This window comes from Argiope bruennichi, chromosome X2, assembly GCF_947563725.1.
Source record: "Argiope bruennichi chromosome X2, qqArgBrue1.1, whole genome shotgun sequence".
Taxonomy (NCBI): Eukaryota; Metazoa; Arthropoda; class Arachnida; order Araneae; family Araneidae; genus Argiope; species Argiope bruennichi.
In genome coordinates, this window is record NC_079163.1 from 137,199,145 (window position 1) to 137,217,373 (window position 18,229).

Below are 18,229 nucleotides of genomic sequence, written 5' to 3' on the forward strand. Positions count from 1 at the left end.
TATAAGATTTGGAAAAGTTCGTAGTAAGTGTGGGCATAAAGGATAAAAATATCTAAGAAAAATGTAAAAAAAAGAAAAGAAAAATATATTGAAAAAGTTCTCAGTTTCGAGACTCGAACTGAAGACCAGCAAAACTAGATGGCTCGTGCTGCCGATCTGGCCACGAAGCTTCGTACCCGCTGTGCGTCTGAATGGACTAAGACTCTCATTATGATTATTCACTAAAAGTTTTAACGTGGTGTCATTCTGGTCTAAAAGCACAATGTTTTGAATAGGAATGATTCTGCGCATGTGCGTGAACTCGACTCCTAACATTTCTCTTGAATATAGAAATATTTTGACATAACATTTTATTTTAGTAGTATAAGATTTGGAAAAGTTCGTAGTAAGTGTGGGAATAAAGGATAAAAATATCAAAAAAAATGTAAAAAAAAAGAAAAGAAAAATATATTTAAAAAGTTCTCAGTTTCGAAGCTCGAACTGAAGACCAGCAAAACTAGATGGCTCGTGCTGCCGATCTGGGCACGAAGCTTCGTACCCGCAGCGCGTCTGCATGGTCTAAGACTCTCATTATGATTATCCACTAAAAGTTTTAACGTGGTGACATTCTGGTCTAAAAGCACAATGTTTTGAATAGGAATGAATTCTGCGCATGTGCGTGAACTCGACTCCTAAAATTTCTCTTGAATATAGAAATATTTTGACATAAAATTTTATTTTAGTAGTATAAGATTTGGAAAAGTTCGTAGTAAGTGTGGGAATAAAGGATAAAAATATCTTAAAAAATGTAAAAAAAAGAAAAGAAAAATATATTGAAAAAGTTCTCAGTTTCGAGACTCGAACTGAAGACCAGCAAAACTAGATGGCTCGTGCTGCCGATCTGGCCACGAAGCTTCGTACCCGCTGTGCGTCTGAATGGACTAAGACTCTCATTATGATTATTCACTAAAAGTTTTAACGTGGTGTCATTCTGGTCTAAAAGCACAATGTTTTGAATAGGAATGATTCTGCGCATGTGCGTGAACTCGACTCCTAACATTTCTCTTGAATATAGAAATATTTTGACATAACATTTTATTTTAGTAGTATAAGATTTGGAAAAGTTCGTAGTAAGTGTGGGAATAAAGGATAAAAATATCAAAAAAAATGTAAAAAAAAAGAAAAGAAAAATATATTTAAAAAGTTCTCAGTTTCGAGACTCGAACTGAAGACCAGCAAAACTAGATGGCTCGTGCTGCCGATCTGGGCACGAAGCTTCGTACCCGCAGCGCGTCTGCATGGTCTAAGACTCTCATTATGATTATCCACTAAAAGTTTTAACGTGGTGACATTCTGGTCTAAAAGCACAATGTTTTGAATAGGAATGAATTCTGCGCATGTGCGTGAACTCGACTCCTAAAATTTCTCTTGAATATAGAAATATTTTGACATAAAATTTTATTTTAGTAGTATAAGATTTGGAAAAGTTCGTAGTAAGTGTGGGAATAAAGGATAAAAATATTTTTAAAAAATGTAAAAAAAAGAAAAGAAAAATATATTTAAAAAGTTCTCAGTTTCGAGACTCGAACTGAAGACCAGAAAAACTAGAGGGCTCGTGCTGCCGATCTGGCCACGAAGCTTCGTACCCGCGGTGCGTCTGAATGGTCTAAGACTCTCATTATGATTATCCACTAAAAGTGTTAACGTGGTGTCATTCTGGTCTAAAAGCACAATGTTTTGAATAGGAATGAATTCTGCGCATGTGCGTGAACTCGACTCCTAAAATTTCTCTTGAATATAGTAATATTTTGACATAAAATTTTATTTTAGTAGTATAAGATTTGGAAAAGTTCGTAGTAAGTGTGTGAATAAAGGATAAAAATATCTAAAAAAATGTAAAAAAAAAAGAAAAGAAAAATATATTGAAAAAGTTCTCAGTTTCGAGACTCGAACTGAAGACCAGAAAAACTAGATGGCTCGTGCTGCCGATCTGGCCACGAAGCTTCATACCCGCATCGCGTCTGAATGTTCTAAGACTCTCATTATGATTATCCACTGAAAGTTTTAACGTGGTGTCATTCTGGTCTAAAAGCACAATGTTTTGAATAGGACTGAATTCTGCGCATGTGCATGAACTCGACTCCTAAAATTTCTCTTGAATATAGAAATATTTTGACATAAAATTTTATTTTAGTAGTATAATATTTGGAAAAGTTCGTAGTAAGTGTGGGAATAAAGGATAAAAATATCTAAAAAAATGTAAAAAAAAAAGAAAAGAAATATATATTGAAAAAGTTCTCAGTTTCGAGACTCGAACTGAAGACCAGAAAAACTAGATGACTCGTGCTGCCGATCTGGCCGCGAAGCTTCGTACCCGCAGCGCGTCTGAATGTTCTAAGACTCTCATTATGATTATCCACTGAAAGTTTTAACGTGGTGTCATTCTGGTCTAAAAGCACAATGTTTTGAATAGGACTGAATTCTGCGCATGTGCATGAACTCGACTCCTAAAATTTCTCTTGAATATAGAAATATTTTGACATAAAATTTTATTTTAGTAGTATAAGATTTGGAAAAGTTCGTAGTAAGTGTGGGAATAAAGGATAAAAATATCTTTAAAAAATGTAAAAAAAAGAAAAGAAAAATATATTTAAAAAGTTCTCAGTTTCGAGACTCAAACTGAAGACCAGCAAAACTAGACGGCTCGTGCTGCCGATCTGGCCGCGAAGCTTCGTACCCGCAGCGCGTCTGAATGTTCTAAGACTCTCATTATGATTATCCACTGAAAGTTTTAACGTGGTGTCATTCTGGTCCAAAAGCACAATGTTTTGAATAGGAATGAATTCTGCGCATGTGCGTGAACTCGACTCCTAAAATTTCTGTTGAATATAGAAATATTTTGGCAATAAATTATATTTTAGTAGTATAAGATTTGGAAAAGTTCGTAGTAAGTGTGGGAATAAAGGATAAAAATATCTAAATAAATTTTAAAAAAAGAAAAGAAAAATATATTTAAAACTTTCTCATTTTCGATACTCGAACTGAAGACTAGCAAAAATAGGTGGCTCTTGCTGCCGTTCTGGCCATGACGCTTCGTACCCGGAAATCGTCTGAATGGTCTAAGACTCTCATTATGATTACCCACTAAAAGTTTTAACATGGTGTCATTCTGGTCTAAAAGCACAATCTTTTGAATAGGAATGAATTCTGCGCATGTGCGTGAACTCGACTCCTAAAATTTCTCTTGAATATAGAAATATTTTGACATAACATTTTATTTTAGTAGTATAAGATTTGGAAAAGTTCGTAGTAAGTGTGGGAATAAAGGATAAAAATATCAAAAAAAATGTAAAAAAAAAAAAAAAGAAAAGAAAAATATATTTAAAAAGTTCTCAGTTTCGAGACTCGAACTGAAGACCAGAAAAACTAGATGGCTCGTGATGCCGATCTGGCCACGAAGCTTCGTACCCGCGGTGCGTCTGAATGGTCTAAGACTCTCATTATGATTATCCACTAAAAGTGTTAACGTGGTGTCATTCTGGTCTAAAAGCACAATGTTTTGAATAGGAATGAATTCTGCGCATGTGCGTGAACTCGACTCCTAAAATTTCTCTTGAATATAGAAATATTTTGACATAAAATTTTATTTTAGTAGTATAAGATTTGGAAAAGTTCGTAGTAAGTGTGGGAATAAAGGATAAAAATATCTAAAAAAATGTAAAAAAAAAGAAAAGAAAAATATATTGAAAAAGTTCTCAGTTTCGAGACTCGAACTGAAGACCAGAAAAACTAGATGGCTCGTGAAGCCGATCTGGCCACGAAGCTTCGTACCCGTAGCGCGTCTGAATGTTCTAAGACTCTCATTATGATTATCCACTGAAAGTTTTAACGTGGTGTCATTCTGGTCTAAAAGCACAATGTTTTGAATAGGACTGAATTCTGCGCATGTGCATGAACTCGACTCCTAAAATTTCTCTTGAATATAGAAATATTTTGACATAAAATTTTATTTTAGTAGTATAAGATTTGGAAAAGTTCGTAGTAAGTGTGGGAATAAAGGATAAAAATATCTAAAAAAATGTAAAAAAAAGAAAAGAAAAATATATTGAAAAAGTTCTCAGTTTCGAGACTCGAACTGAAGACCAGAAAAACTAGATGGCTCGTGCTGCCGATCTGGCCACGAAGCTTCGTACCCGCAGCGCGTCTGAATGTTCTAAGACTCTCATTATGATTATCCACTGAAAGTTTTAACGTGGTGTCATTCTGGTCTAAAAGCACAATGTTTTGAATAGGACTGAATTCTGCGCATGTGCATGAACTCGACTCCTAAAATTTCTCTTGAATATAGAAATATTTTGACATAAAATTTTATTTTAGTAGTATAAGATTTGGAAAAGTTCGTAGTAAGTGTGGGAATAAAGGATAAAAATATCTAAAAAAATGTAAAAAAAAAAGAAAAGAAAAATATATTGAAAAAGTTCTCAGTTTCGAGACTCGAACTGAAGACCAGCAAAACTAGATGGCTCGTGCTGCCGATCTGGCCACGAGGCTTCGTACCTGCAGCGCGTCTGAATGTTCTAAGACTCTCATTATGATTATCCACTGAAAGTTTTAACGTGGTGTCATTCTGGTCTAAAAGCACAATGTTTTGAATAGGAAAGAATTCTGCGCATGTGCATGAACTCGACTCCTAAAATTTCCCTTCAATATAGAAATATTTTGACATAAAATTTTATTTTAGTAGTATAAGATTTGGAAAAGTTCGTAGTAAGTGTGGGAATAAAGGATAAAAATATCTAAGAAAAATGTAAAAAAAAAGAAAAGAAAAATATATTTAAAAAGTTCTCAGTTTCGAGACTCGAACTGAAGACCAGCAAAACTAGATGGCTCGTGCTGCCGATCTGGCCACGAAGCTTCGTACCTGCAGCGCGTCTGAATGTTCTAAGACTCTCATTATGATTATCCACTGAAAGTTTTAACGTGGTGTCATTCTGGTCTAAAAGCACAATGTTTTGAATAGGACTGAATTCTGCGCATGTGCATGAACTCGACTCCTAAAATTTCTCTTGAATATAGAAATATTTTGACATAAAATTTTATTTTACTAGTATAAGATTTGGAAAAGTTCGTAGTAAGTGTGGGAATAAAGGATAAAAATATCTAAAAAAAAATGTAAAAAAAAGAAAAGAAAAATATATTGAAAAAGTTCTCAGTTTCGAGACTCGAACTGAAGACCAGCAAAACTAGATGGCTAGTTCTGCCAATCTGGCCACGAAGCTTCGTACCTGCAGCGCGTCTGAATGGCCTAAGACTCTCATTATGATTATCAACTAAAAGTTTTAACGTGGTGTCATTCTGGTCTAAAAGAACAATGTTTTGAATAGGAATGTATTCTGCGCATGTGCGTGATCTCGACTCCTAAAATTTCTCTTGAATATAGAAATATTTTGACACAAAATTTTATTTTAGTATTATAAGATTTCGAAAAGTTCGTAGTAAGTGTGGGAATAAAGGATAAAAATATCTAAAAAAAATGTAAAAAAAAGAAAAGAAAAATATATTTAAAAAGTTCTCAGTTTCGAGACTCGAACTGAAGACCAGCAAAAGAAGATGGCTCGTGCTGCCGATCTGGCCACGAAGCTTCGTACCTGCAGCGCGTCTGAATGGTCTAAGACTCTCATTATGATTATCAACTAAAAGTTTTAACGTGATGTCATTCTGGTCTAAAAGCACAATGTTTTGAATAGGAATGAATTCTGCGCATGTGCGTGAACTCGAGTCCTAAAATTTCTCTTGAATATAGAAATATTTTGACATAAAATTTTATTTTAGTAGTATAAGATTTTGAACAGTTCGTAGTAAGTGTGGGAATAAAGGATAAAAATATCTAAAAAAATGTAAAAAAAGAAAAGAAGAATATATTTAAAAAGTTCTCAGTTTCGAGACTCGAACTGAAGACCAGCAAAAATAGGTGGCTCTTGCTGCCGATCTGGCCATGACGCTTCGTACCCGGAAATCGTCTGAATGGTCTAAGACTCTCATTATGATTATCCACTAAAAGTTTTAACATGGTGTCATTCTGGTCTAAAAGCAAAATCTTTTGAATAGGAATGAATTCTGCGCATGTGCGTGAACTCGACTCCTAAAATTTCTCTTCAATATAGAAATATTTTGACATAAAATTTGATTTTAGTAGTATAAGATTTGGAAAAGTTCGTAGTAAGTGTGGGAATAAAGGATAAAAATATCTAAATAAATTTTAAAAAAAAGAAAAGAAAAATATATTTAAAACATACTCATTTTCGATACTCGGACTGAAGACTAGCAAAAATAGGTGGCTCTTGCTGCCGATCTGGCCATGACGCTTCGTACCCGGAAATCGTCTGAATGGTCTAAGACTCTCATTATGATTATCCACTAAAAGTTTTAACATGGTGTCATTCTGGTCTAAAAGACATAAATATTTTGACATAAAATTTTATTTTAGTAGTATAAGATTTGGAAAGGTTCGTAGTAAGTGTGGGAATAAAGGATAAAAATATCTCAAAAAATGTAAAAAAAAGAAAAGAAAAATATATTGAAAAAGTTCTTAGTTTCGAGACTCGAACTGAAGACCAGAAAAACTAGATTACTCGTGCTGCCGATCTGGCCACGAAGCTTCGTACCCGCAGTGCGTCTGAATGGTCTAAGACTCTCCTTTTGATTATCCACTAAAAGTGTTAACGTGGTGTCATTCTGGTCTAAAAGCACAATGTTTTGAATAGGAATGAATTCTGCGCATGTGCGTGAACTCGACTAATAAAATTTCTCTTGAATATAGAAATATTTTGACATAAAATTTTATTTTAGTAGTATAAGATTTGGAAAAGTTCGTAGTAAGTGTGATAATAAAGGATAAAAATATCTAAAAAAAATGTAAAAAAAAAAAGAAATGAAAACTATATTTAAAAAGTTCTCAGTTTCGAGACTCGAACTGAAGACCAGCAAAACTAGATGGCTCGTGCTGCCGATCTGGCAACGAAGCTTCGTACCCGCAGCGATTCTGTATGGTCTAAGACTCTCATTATGATTATCCACTAAAAGTTTTAACGTGGTGTCATTCTGGTCTAAAAGCACAATGTTTTGAATAGGAATGAATTCTGCGCATGTGCGTGAACTCGACTCCTAAAATTTCTCTTGAATATAGAAATATTTTGACATAAAATTTTATTTTAGTAGTATAAGATTTGGAAAAGTTCGTAGTAAGTGTGGGAATAAAGTATAAAAATATCTAAAAAAAATGTAAAAAAAAAGAAAAGAAAAATATATTTAAAAAGTTCTCAGTTTCGAGACTCGAACTGAAGACCAGCAAAACTAGATGGCTCGTGCTGCCGATCTGGCCACGAAGCTTCGTACCCGCACCGCGTCTGAATGTTCTAAGACTCTCATTAGGATTATCCACCAAAAGTTTTAACGTGGTGTCATTCTGGTCTAAAAGCACAATGTTTTGAATAGGAATGAATTCTACGCATGTGCGTGAACTCGACTCCTAAAATTTTTGTTGAATATAGAAATATTTTGGCAATAAATTATATTTTAGTAGTATAAGATTTGGAAAAGTTCGTAGTAAGTGTGGGAATAAAGGATAAAAATATCTAAATAAATTTAAAAAAAAGAAAAGAAAAACATATTTAAAACTTTCTCATTTTCGATACTCGGACTGAAGACTAGCAAAAATAGGTGGCTCTTGCTGCCGATCTGGCCATGACGCTTCGTACCCGGAAATCGTCTGAATGGTCTAAGACTCTCATTATGATTATCCACTAAAAGTTTTAACATGGTGTCATTCTGGTCAAAAAGACATAAATATTTTGCCATAAAATTTTATTTTAGTAGTATAAGATTTGGAAAAGTTCGTAGTAAGTATGCGAATAATGGATAAAAATATCTAAAATAAATATTAAAAAAAAGAAAAGAAAAATATATTGAAAAAATTCTCAGTTTCGAGACTCGAACTGAAGACCAGCAAAACTAGATGGCTCGTGCTGCCGATCTGGCAACGAAGCTTCGTACCCGCAGTGCGTCTGAATGGTCTAAGACTCTCATTATGATTATCCACTAAAAGTGTTAACGTGGTGTCATTCTGGTCTAAAAGCACAATGTTTTGAATAGGAATGAATTCTGCGCATGTGCTTGAACTCGACTCCTAAAATTTCTCTTGAATATAGAAATATTTTGACATAAAATTTTATTTTAGTAGTATAAGATTTGGAAAAGTTCGTAGTAAGTGTGATAATAAAGGATAAAAACATCTAAAAAAAATGTAAAAAAAAAAAGAAATGAAAACTATATTTAAAAAGTTCTCAGTTTCGAGACTCGAACTGAAGACCAGCAAAACTAGATGGCTCGTGCTGCCGATCTGGCAACGAAGCTTCGTCCCCGCAGCGATTCTGTATGGTCTAAGACTCTCATTATGATTATCCACTAAAAGTTTTAACGTGGTGTCATTCTGGTATAAAAGCACAATGTTTTGAATAGGAATGAATTCTGCGCATGTGCGTGAACTCGACTCCTAAAATTTCTCTTGAATATAGAAATATTTTGACATAAAATTTTATTTTAGTAGTATAAGATTTGGAAAAGTTCGTAGTAAGTGTGGGAATAAAGTATAAAAATATCTAAAAAAAATGTAAAAAAAAGAAAAGAAAAATATATTTAAAAAGTTCTCAGTTTCGAGACTCGAACTGAAGACCAGCAAAACTAGATGGCTCGTGCTGCCGATCTGGCCACGAAGCTTCGTACCCGCAGCGCGTCTGAATGTTCTAAGACTCTCATTATGATTATCCACTAAAAGTTTTAACGTGGTGTCATTCTGGTATAAAAGCACAATGTTTTGAATAGGAATGAATTCTGCGCATGTGCGTGAACTCGACTCCTAAAATTTCTCTTGAATATAGAAATATTTTGACATAAAATTTTATTTTAGTAGTATAAGATTTGGAAAAGTTCGTAGTAAGTGTGGGAATAAAGTATAAAAATATCTAAAAAAAATGTAAAAAAAAGAAAAGAAAAATATATTAAAAAAGTTCTCAGTTTCGAGACTCGAACTGAAGACCAGCAAAACTAGATGGCTCGTGCTGCCGATAATGCCACGAAGCTTCGTACCCGCAGCGCGTCTGAATGTTCTAAGACTCTCATTATGATTATCCACTAAAAGTTTTAACATGGTGTCATTCTGGTCTAAAAGCACAATCTTTTGAATAGGAATGAATTCTGCGCATGTGCGTGAACTCGACTCCTAAAATTTCTCTTGAATATAGAAATATTTTGACATAAAATTTTATTTTAGTAGTATAAGATTTGGAAAAGTTCGTAGTAAGTATGCGAATAATGGATAAAAATATCTAAAATAAATATTAAAAAAAAGAAAAGAAAAATATATTTAAAAAGTTCTCAGTTTCGAGACTCGAACTGAAGACCAGCAAAACTAGATGGCTCGTGCTGCCGATCTGGCAACGAAGCTTCGTACCCGCAGTGCGTCTGAATGGTCTAAGACTCTCATTATGATTATCCACTAAAAGTTTTAACATGGTGTCATTCTTGTCCAAAAGCACAATGTTTTGAATAGGAATGAATTCTGCGCATGTGCGTGAACTCGACTCCTAAAATTTCTCTTGAATATAGAAATATTTTGACATAAAATTTTATTTTGCTAGTATAAGATTTGGAAAAGTACGTAGTAAGTGTGAGAATAAAGGATAAAAATATCTAAAAAAAATGTTGAAAAAAGAAAAGAAAAATATATTTATAAAGTTCTCAGTTTCGAGACTCGAACTGAAGACCAGCAAAACTAGACGGCTCGTGCTGCCGATCTGGCCATGACGCTTCGTACCCGGAAATCGTCTGAATGGTCTAAGACTCTCATTATGATTATCCACTAAAAGTTTTAACATGGTGTCATTCTTGTCCAAAAGCACAATGTTTTGAATAGGAATGAATTCTGCGCATGTGCGTGAACTCGACTCCTAAAATTTCTCTTGAATATAGAAATATTTTGACATAAAATTTTATTTTGCTAGTATAAGATTTGGAAAAGTACGTAGTAAGTGTGAGAATAAAGAATAAAAATATCTAAAAAAAATGTTGAAAAAAGAAAAGAAAAATATATTTAAAAAGTTCTCAGTTTCGAGACTCGAACTGAAGACCAGCAAAACTAGACGGCTCGTGCTGCCGATCTGGCCACGAAGCTTCGTACCTGCAGCGCGTCTGAATGGTCTAAGACTCTCATTATGATTATCCACTAAAAGTGTTAACGTGGTGTCATTCTGGTCTAAAAGCACAATGTTTTGAATAGGAATGAATTCTGCGCATGTGCTTGAACTCGACTCCTAAAATTTCTCTTGAATATAGAAATATTTTGACATAAAATTTTATTTTAGTAGTATAAGATTTGGAAAAGTTCGTAGTAAGTGTGATAATAAAGGATAAAAACATCTAAAAAAAATGTAAAAAAAAAAGAAATGAAAACTATATTTAAAAAGTTCTCAGTTTCGAGACTCGAACTGAAGACCAGCAAAACTAGATGGCTCGTGCTGCCGATCTGGCAACGAAGCTTCGTCCCCGCAGCGATTCTGTATGGTCTAAGACTCTCATTATGATTATCCACTAAAAGTTTTAACGTGGTGTCATTCTGGTATAAAAGCACAATGTTTTGAATAGGAATGAATTCTGCGCATGTGCGTGAACTCGACTCCTAAAATTTCTCTTGAATATAGAAATATTTTGACATAAAATTTTATTTTAGTAGTATAAGATTTGGAAAAGTTCGTAGTAAGTGTGGGAATAAAGTATAAAAATATCTAAAAAAAATGTAAAAAAAAGAAAAGAAAAATATATTTAAAAAGTTCTCAGTTTCGAGACTCGAACTGAAGACCAGCAAAACTAGATGGCTCGTGCTGCCGATCTGGCCACGAAGCTTCGTACCCGCAGCGCGTCTGAATGTTCTAAGACTCTCATTATGATTATCCACTAAAAGTTTTAACGTGGTGTCATTCTGGTATAAAAGCACAATGTTTTGAATAGGAATGAATTCTGCGCATGTGCGTGAACTCGACTCCTAAAATTTCTCTTGAATATAGAAATATTTTGACATAAAATTTTATTTTAGTAGTATAAGATTTGGAAAAGTTCGTAGTAAGTGTGGGAATAAAGTATAAAAATATCTAAAAAAAATGTAAAAAAAAGAAAAGAAAAATATATTAAAAAAGTTCTCAGTTTCGAGACTCGAACTGAAGACCAGCAAAACTAGATGGCTCGTGCTGCCGATAATGCCACGAAGCTTCGTACCCGCAGCGCGTCTGAATGTTCTAAGACTCTCATTATGATTATCCACTAAAAGTTTTAACATGGTGTCATTCTGGTCTAAAAGCACAATCTTTTGAATAGGAATGAATTCTGCGCATGTGCGTGAACTCGACTCCTAAAATTTCTCTTGAATATAGAAATATTTTGACATAAAATTTTATTTTAGTAGTATAAGATTTGGAAAAGTTCGTAGTAAGTATGCGAATAATGGATAAAAATATCTAAAATAAATATTAAAAAAAAGAAAAGAAAAATATATTTAAAAAGTTCTCAGTTTCGAGACTCGAACTGAAGACCAGCAAAACTAGATGGCTCGTGCTGCCGATCTGGCAACGAAGCTTCGTACCCGCAGTGCGTCTGAATGGTCTAAGACTCTCATTATGATTATCCACTAAAAGTTTTAACATGGTGTCATTCTTGTCCAAAAGCACAATGTTTTGAATAGGAATGAATTCTGCGCATGTGCGTGAACTCGACTCCTAAAATTTCTCTTGAATATAGAAATATTTTGACATAAAATTTTATTTTGCTAGTATAAGATTTGGAAAAGTACGTAGTAAGTGTGAGAATAAAGGATAAAAATATCTAAAAAAAATGTTGAAAAAAGAAAAGAAAAATATATTTATAAAGTTCTCAGTTTCGAGACTCGAACTGAAGACCAGCAAAACTAGACGGCTCGTGCTGCCGATCTGGCCATGACGCTTCGTACCCGGAAATCGTCTGAATGGTCTAAGACTCTCATTATGATTATCCACTAAAAGTTTTAACATGGTGTCATTCTTGTCCAAAAGCACAATGTTTTGAATAGGAATGAATTCTGCGCATGTGCGTGAACTCGACTCCTAAAATTTCTCTTGAATATAGAAATATTTTGACATAAAATTTTATTTTGCTAGTATAAGATTTGGAAAAGTACGTAGTAAGTGTGAGAATAAAGAATAAAAATATCTAAAAAAAATGTTGAAAAAAGAAAAGAAAAATATATTTAAAAAGTTCTCAGTTTCGAGACTCGAACTGAAGACCAGCAAAACTAGACGGCTCGTGCTGCCGATCTGGCCACGAAGCTTCGTACCTGCAGCGCGTCTGAATGGTCTAAGACTCTCATTATGATTATCCACTAAAAGTTTTAACGTGGTGTCATTCTGGTCTAAAAGCACAATGTTTTGAATAGGAATGAATTCTGCGCATGTGCGTGAACTCGATTCCTAAAATTTCTCTTGAATATAGAAATATTTTGACATAAAATTTTATTTTAGTAGTATAAGATTTGGAAAAGTTCGTAGTAAGTGTTGGAATAAAGGATAAAAATATCTAAAAAAAATGTAAAAAAAAGAAAAGAAAAATATATTTAAAAAGTTCTCAGTTTCGAGACTCGAACTGAAGACCAGCAAAACTAGATGGCTCGTGCTGCCGATCTGGCCACGAAGCTTCGTACCCACTGCGCGTCTGAATGGTCTAAGACTCTCATTATGATTATCCACTAAAAGTTTTAACGTGGTGTCATTCTGGTCTAAAAGCACAATGTTTTGAATAGGAATGAATTCTGCGCATGTGCGTGAACTCGACTCCTAAAATTTCTCTTGAATATAGAAATATTTTGACATAAAATTTTATTTTAGTAGTATAAGATTTGGAAAAGTTCGTAGTAAGTGTGGGAAGAAAGGATAAAAATATCTAAAAAAAATGTAAAAAAAAAAAAAGAAAAATATATTGAAAAAGTTCTCAGTTTCGAGACTCAAACTGAAGACCAGCAAAACTAGATGGCTCGTACTGCCGATCTGGCCACGAAGCTTCGTACCCGCATCGCGTGTGAATGGTCTAAGACTCTCATTAAGACTATCCACTAAAAGATTTAACGTGGTGTCATTCTGGTCTAAAAGCACAATGTTTTGAATAGGAATGAATTCTGCGCATGTGCGTGAACTCGACTTCTAAAATTTCTCTTGAATGTAGAAATATTTTGACATAAAATTTTATTTTAGTAGTATAAGATTTGGAAAAGTTCGTAGTAAGTGTGGGAATAAAGGATAAAAATATCTAAAAAAAATGTAAGAAAAAGAAAAGAAAAATATATTTATAAAGTTCTCAGTTTCTAGACTCGAACTGAAGACCAGCAAAACTAGACGGCTCGTGCTGCCTATCTGGCCACGAAGTTTCGTACCTGCAGCGCGTCTGAATGGTCTAAGACTCTCATTATGATTATAAACTAAAAGTTTTAACGTGGTGTCATTCTGGTCTAAAAGCACAATCTTTTGAATAGGAATGAATTCTGCGCATGTGCGTGAACTCGACTCCTAAAATTTCCTTGAATATAGAAATATTTTGACATAAAATTTTATTTTAATAGTATAAGATTTGGAAAAGTTCGTAGTAAGTGTGGGAAAAAAGGATAAAAATATCTAAAAAAAATGTAAAAAAAAAAAGAAAAATATATTGAAAAAGTTCTCAGTTTCGAGACTCAAACTGAAGACCAGCAAAACTAGATGGCTCGTACTGCCGATCTGGCCCCGAAGCTTCGTACCCGAATCGCGTGTGAATGGTCTAAGACTCTCATTATGATTATAAACTAAAAGTTTTAACGTGGTGTCATTCTGGTCTAAAAGCACAATGTTTTGAATAGGAATGAATTCTGCGCATGTGCGTGAACTCGACTCATAAAATTTCTCTTGAATATAGAAATATTTTGACTTAAAATTTTATTTTAGTAGTATAAGATTTGGAAAAGTTCGTAGTAAGTGTGGGAATAAAGGATAAAAATATCTAAAAAAAATGTAAAAAAAAGAAAAGAAAAATATATTTAAAAAGTTCTCAGTTACGAGACTCGAACTGAAGACCAGCAAAACTAGATGGCTCGTGCTGCCGATCTGGACAGGAAGCTTCGTACCCGCAGCGCGTCTGAATGGTCTAAGACTCTCATTATGATTATCCACTAAAAGTTTTAACGTGGTGTCATTCTGGTCTAAAAGCACAATCTTTTGAATAGGAATGAATTCTGCGCATGTGCGTGAACTCGACTCCTAAAATTTCTCTTGAATATACAAATATTTTGACATAAAATTTTATTTTAGTATTATAAGATTTGGAAATGTTCGTAGTAAGTGTGGGAATAAAGGATAAAAATATCTAAAAAAAATGTAAAAAAAAGAAAAGAAAAATATATTTAAAAAGTTCTCAGTTTCGAGACTCGAACTGAAGACCAGCAAAACTAGATGGTCGTGCTGCCGATCTGGCCACGAAGCTTCGTACCCGCAGCGCGTCTGAATGGTCTAAGACTCTCATTATGATTATCCACTAAAAGTTTTAACGTGGTGTCATTCTGGTCTAAAAGCACAATCTTTTGAATAGGAATGAATTCTGCGCATGTGCGTGAACTCGACTCCTAAAATTTCTCTTGAATATAGAAATATTTTGACATAAAATTTTATTTTAGTAGTATAAGATTTGGAAAAGTTCGTAGTAAGAGTGGGAATAAAGGATAAAAATATCTAAAAAAAATGTAAAAAAAAGAAAAGAAAAATATATTTATAAAGTTCTCAGTTTCGAGACTCGAACTGAAGACCAGCAAAACTAGACGGCTCGTGCTGCCGATCTGGCCACGAAGCTTCGTACCTGCAGCGCGTCTGAATGGTCTAAGACTCTCATTATCATTATAAACTAAAAGTTTTAACGTGGTGTCATTCTGGTCTAAAAGCACAATGTTTTGAATAGGAATGAATTCTGCGCATGTGCGTGAACTCGACTCCTAAAATTTCTCTTGAATATAGAAATATTTTGGCAATAAATTATATTTTAGTAGTATAAGATTTGGAAAAGTTCGTAGTAAGTGTGGGAATAAAGGATAAAAATATCTAAATAAATTTAAGAAAAAGAAAAGAAAAAAATATTTAAAACGTTCTCATTTTCGATACTCGAACTGAAGACTAGCAAAAATAGGTGGCTCTTGCTGCCGATCTGGCCATGACGCTTCGTACCCGGAAATCGTCTGAATGGTCTAAGACTCTCATTATGATTATCCACTAAAAGTTTTAACATTTTGTCATTCTGGTCTAAAAGCACAATCTTTTGAATAGGAATGAATTCTGCGCATGTGCGTGAACTCGACTCCTAAAATTTCTCTTGAATATAGAAATAATTTGACATAAAATTTTATTTTAGTAGTACAAGATTTGGAAAAGTTCGTAGTAAGTGTGGGAATAAAGGATAAAAATATCTAAAAAAATGTAAAAAATAGAAAAGAAGAATATATTTAAAAAGTTCTCAATTTCGAGACTCGAACTGAAGACCAGCAAAACTAGATGGCTCGTGCTGCCGATCTGGCCACGAAGCTTTATACCTGCCGCGCGTCTGAATGGTTTAAGACTCTCATTATGATTAACCACTAAAAGTTTTAACGTGGTGTCATTCTGCTCTAAAAGCACAATGTTTTGAATAGGAATGAATTCTGCGCATGTGCGTGAACTCGACTTCTAAAATTTCTGTTGAATATAGAAATATTTTGGCAATAAATTATATTTTAATAGCATAAGATTTGGAAAAGTTCATAGGAAGTGTGGGAATAAAGGATAAAAATATCTAAATAAATTCAAAAAAAAGAAAAGAAAAAAATATTTAAAACGTTCTCATTTTCGATACTCGAACTGAAGACTAGCAAAAATAGGTGGCTCTTGCTGCTGATCTGGCCATGACGCTTCGTACCCGGAAATCGTCTGAATGGTCTAAGACTCTCATTATGATTATCCACTAAAAGTTTTAACATGGTGTCATTCTGGTCTAAAAGCACAATCTTTTGAATAGGAATGAATTCTGCGCATGTGCGTGAACTCGACTCCTAAAATTTCTCTTGAATATAGAAATATTTTGACATAAAATTTTATTTTAGTAGTATAAGATTTGAAAAGTTCGTAGTAAGTGTGGGAATAAAGGATAAAAATATCTAAAAAAAATGTAAAAAAAAAAAGAAAAATATATTTAAAAAGTTCTCAGTTTCGAGACTCGAACTGAAGACCAGCAAATCTAGATGGCTCGTGCTTCCGATCTGGCCACGAAGCTTCGTACCTGCAGCGCGTCTGAATGTTCTAAGACTCTCATTATGATTATCAACTAATAGTTTTAACGTGGTGTCCTTCTGGTCTAAAAGCACAATGTTTTGAATAGGAATGAATTCTGCGCATGTGCGTGAACTCGACTCCTAAAATTTCTCTTGAATATAGAAATATTTTGACATAAAATTTTATTTTAGTAGTATAAGATTTTTAAAAGTTCGTAGTAAGTGTGCGAATAAAGGATAAAAATATCTTTAAAAAATGTAAAAAAAGAAAAGAAGAATATATTTAAAAAGTTCTCAGTTTCGAGACTCGAACTGAAGACCAGCAAAACTAGATGGCTCGTGCTGCCGATCTGGCCACGAAGCTTCGTAACTGCAGCCCGTCTGAATGATCTAAGACTCTCATTATAATTATCAACTAAAAGTTTTAACGTGGTGTCATTCTGGTCTAAAAGCACAATGTTTTGAATAGGAATGAATTCTGCGCATGTGCGTGAACTCGACTCCTAAAATTTCTCTTGAATATAGAAATATTTTGGCAATAAATTATATTTTAGTAGTATAAGATTTGGAAAAGTTCGTAGTAAGTGTGGGAATAAAGGATAAAAATATCTAAATAAATTTAAGAAAAAGAAAAGAAAAAAATATTTAAAACGTTCTCATTTTCGATACTCGAACTGAAGACTAGCAAAAATAGGTGGCTCTTGCTGCCGATCTGGCAATGACGCTTCGTACCCGGAAATCGTCTGAATGGTCTAAGACTCTCATTATGATTATCCACTAAAAGTTTTAACATGGTGTCATTCTGGTCTAAAAGCACAATCTTTTGAATAGGAATGAATTCTGCGCATGTGCGTGAACTCGACTCCTAAAATTTCTCTTGAATATAGAAATAATTTGACATAAAATTTTATTTTAGTAGTATAAGATTTGGAAAAGTTCGTAGTAAGTGTGGGAATAAAGGATAAAAATATCTAAAAAAAATGTAAAAAAAAGAAAAGAAGAATATATTTATAAAGTTCTCAGTTTCGAGACTCGAACTGAAGACCAGCAAAACTAGACGGCTCGTTCTGCCGATCTGGCCACGAAGCTTCGTACCCGCATCGCGTGTGAATGGTCTAAGACTCTCATTATGATTATCCACTAAAAGTTTTAACGTGGTGTCATTCTGGTCTAAAAGCACAATCTTTTGAATAGGAATGAATTCTGCGCATGTGCGTGAACTCGACTTCTAAAATTTCTGTTGAATATAGAAATATTTTGGCAATAAATTATATTTTAATAGTATAAGATTTGGAAAAGTTCATAGGAAGTGTGGGAATAAAGGATAAAAATATCTAAATAAATTCAAAAAAAAGAAAAGAAAAAAATATTTAAAACGTTCTCATTTTCGATACTCGAACTGAAGACTAGCAAAAATAGGTGGCTCTTGCTGCTGATCTGGCCATGACGCTTCGTACCCGGAAATCGTCTGAATGGTCTAAGACTCTCATTATGATTATCCACTAAAAGTTTTAACATGGTGTCATTCTGGTCTAAAAGCACAATCTTTTGAATAGGAATGAATTCTGCGCATGTGCGTGAACTCGACTCCTAAAATTTCTCTTGAATATAGAAATATTTTGACATAAAATTTTATTTTAGTAGTATAAGATTTGAAAAGTTCGTAGTAAGTGTGGGAATAAAGGATAAAAATATCTAAAAAAAATGTAAAAAAAAAAAGAAAAATATATTTAAAAAGTTCTCAGTTTCGAGACTCGAACTGAAGACCAGCAAATCTAGATGGCTCGTGCTTCCGATCTGGCCACGAAGCTTCGTACCTGCAGCGCGTCTGAATGTTCTAAGACTCTCATTATGATTATC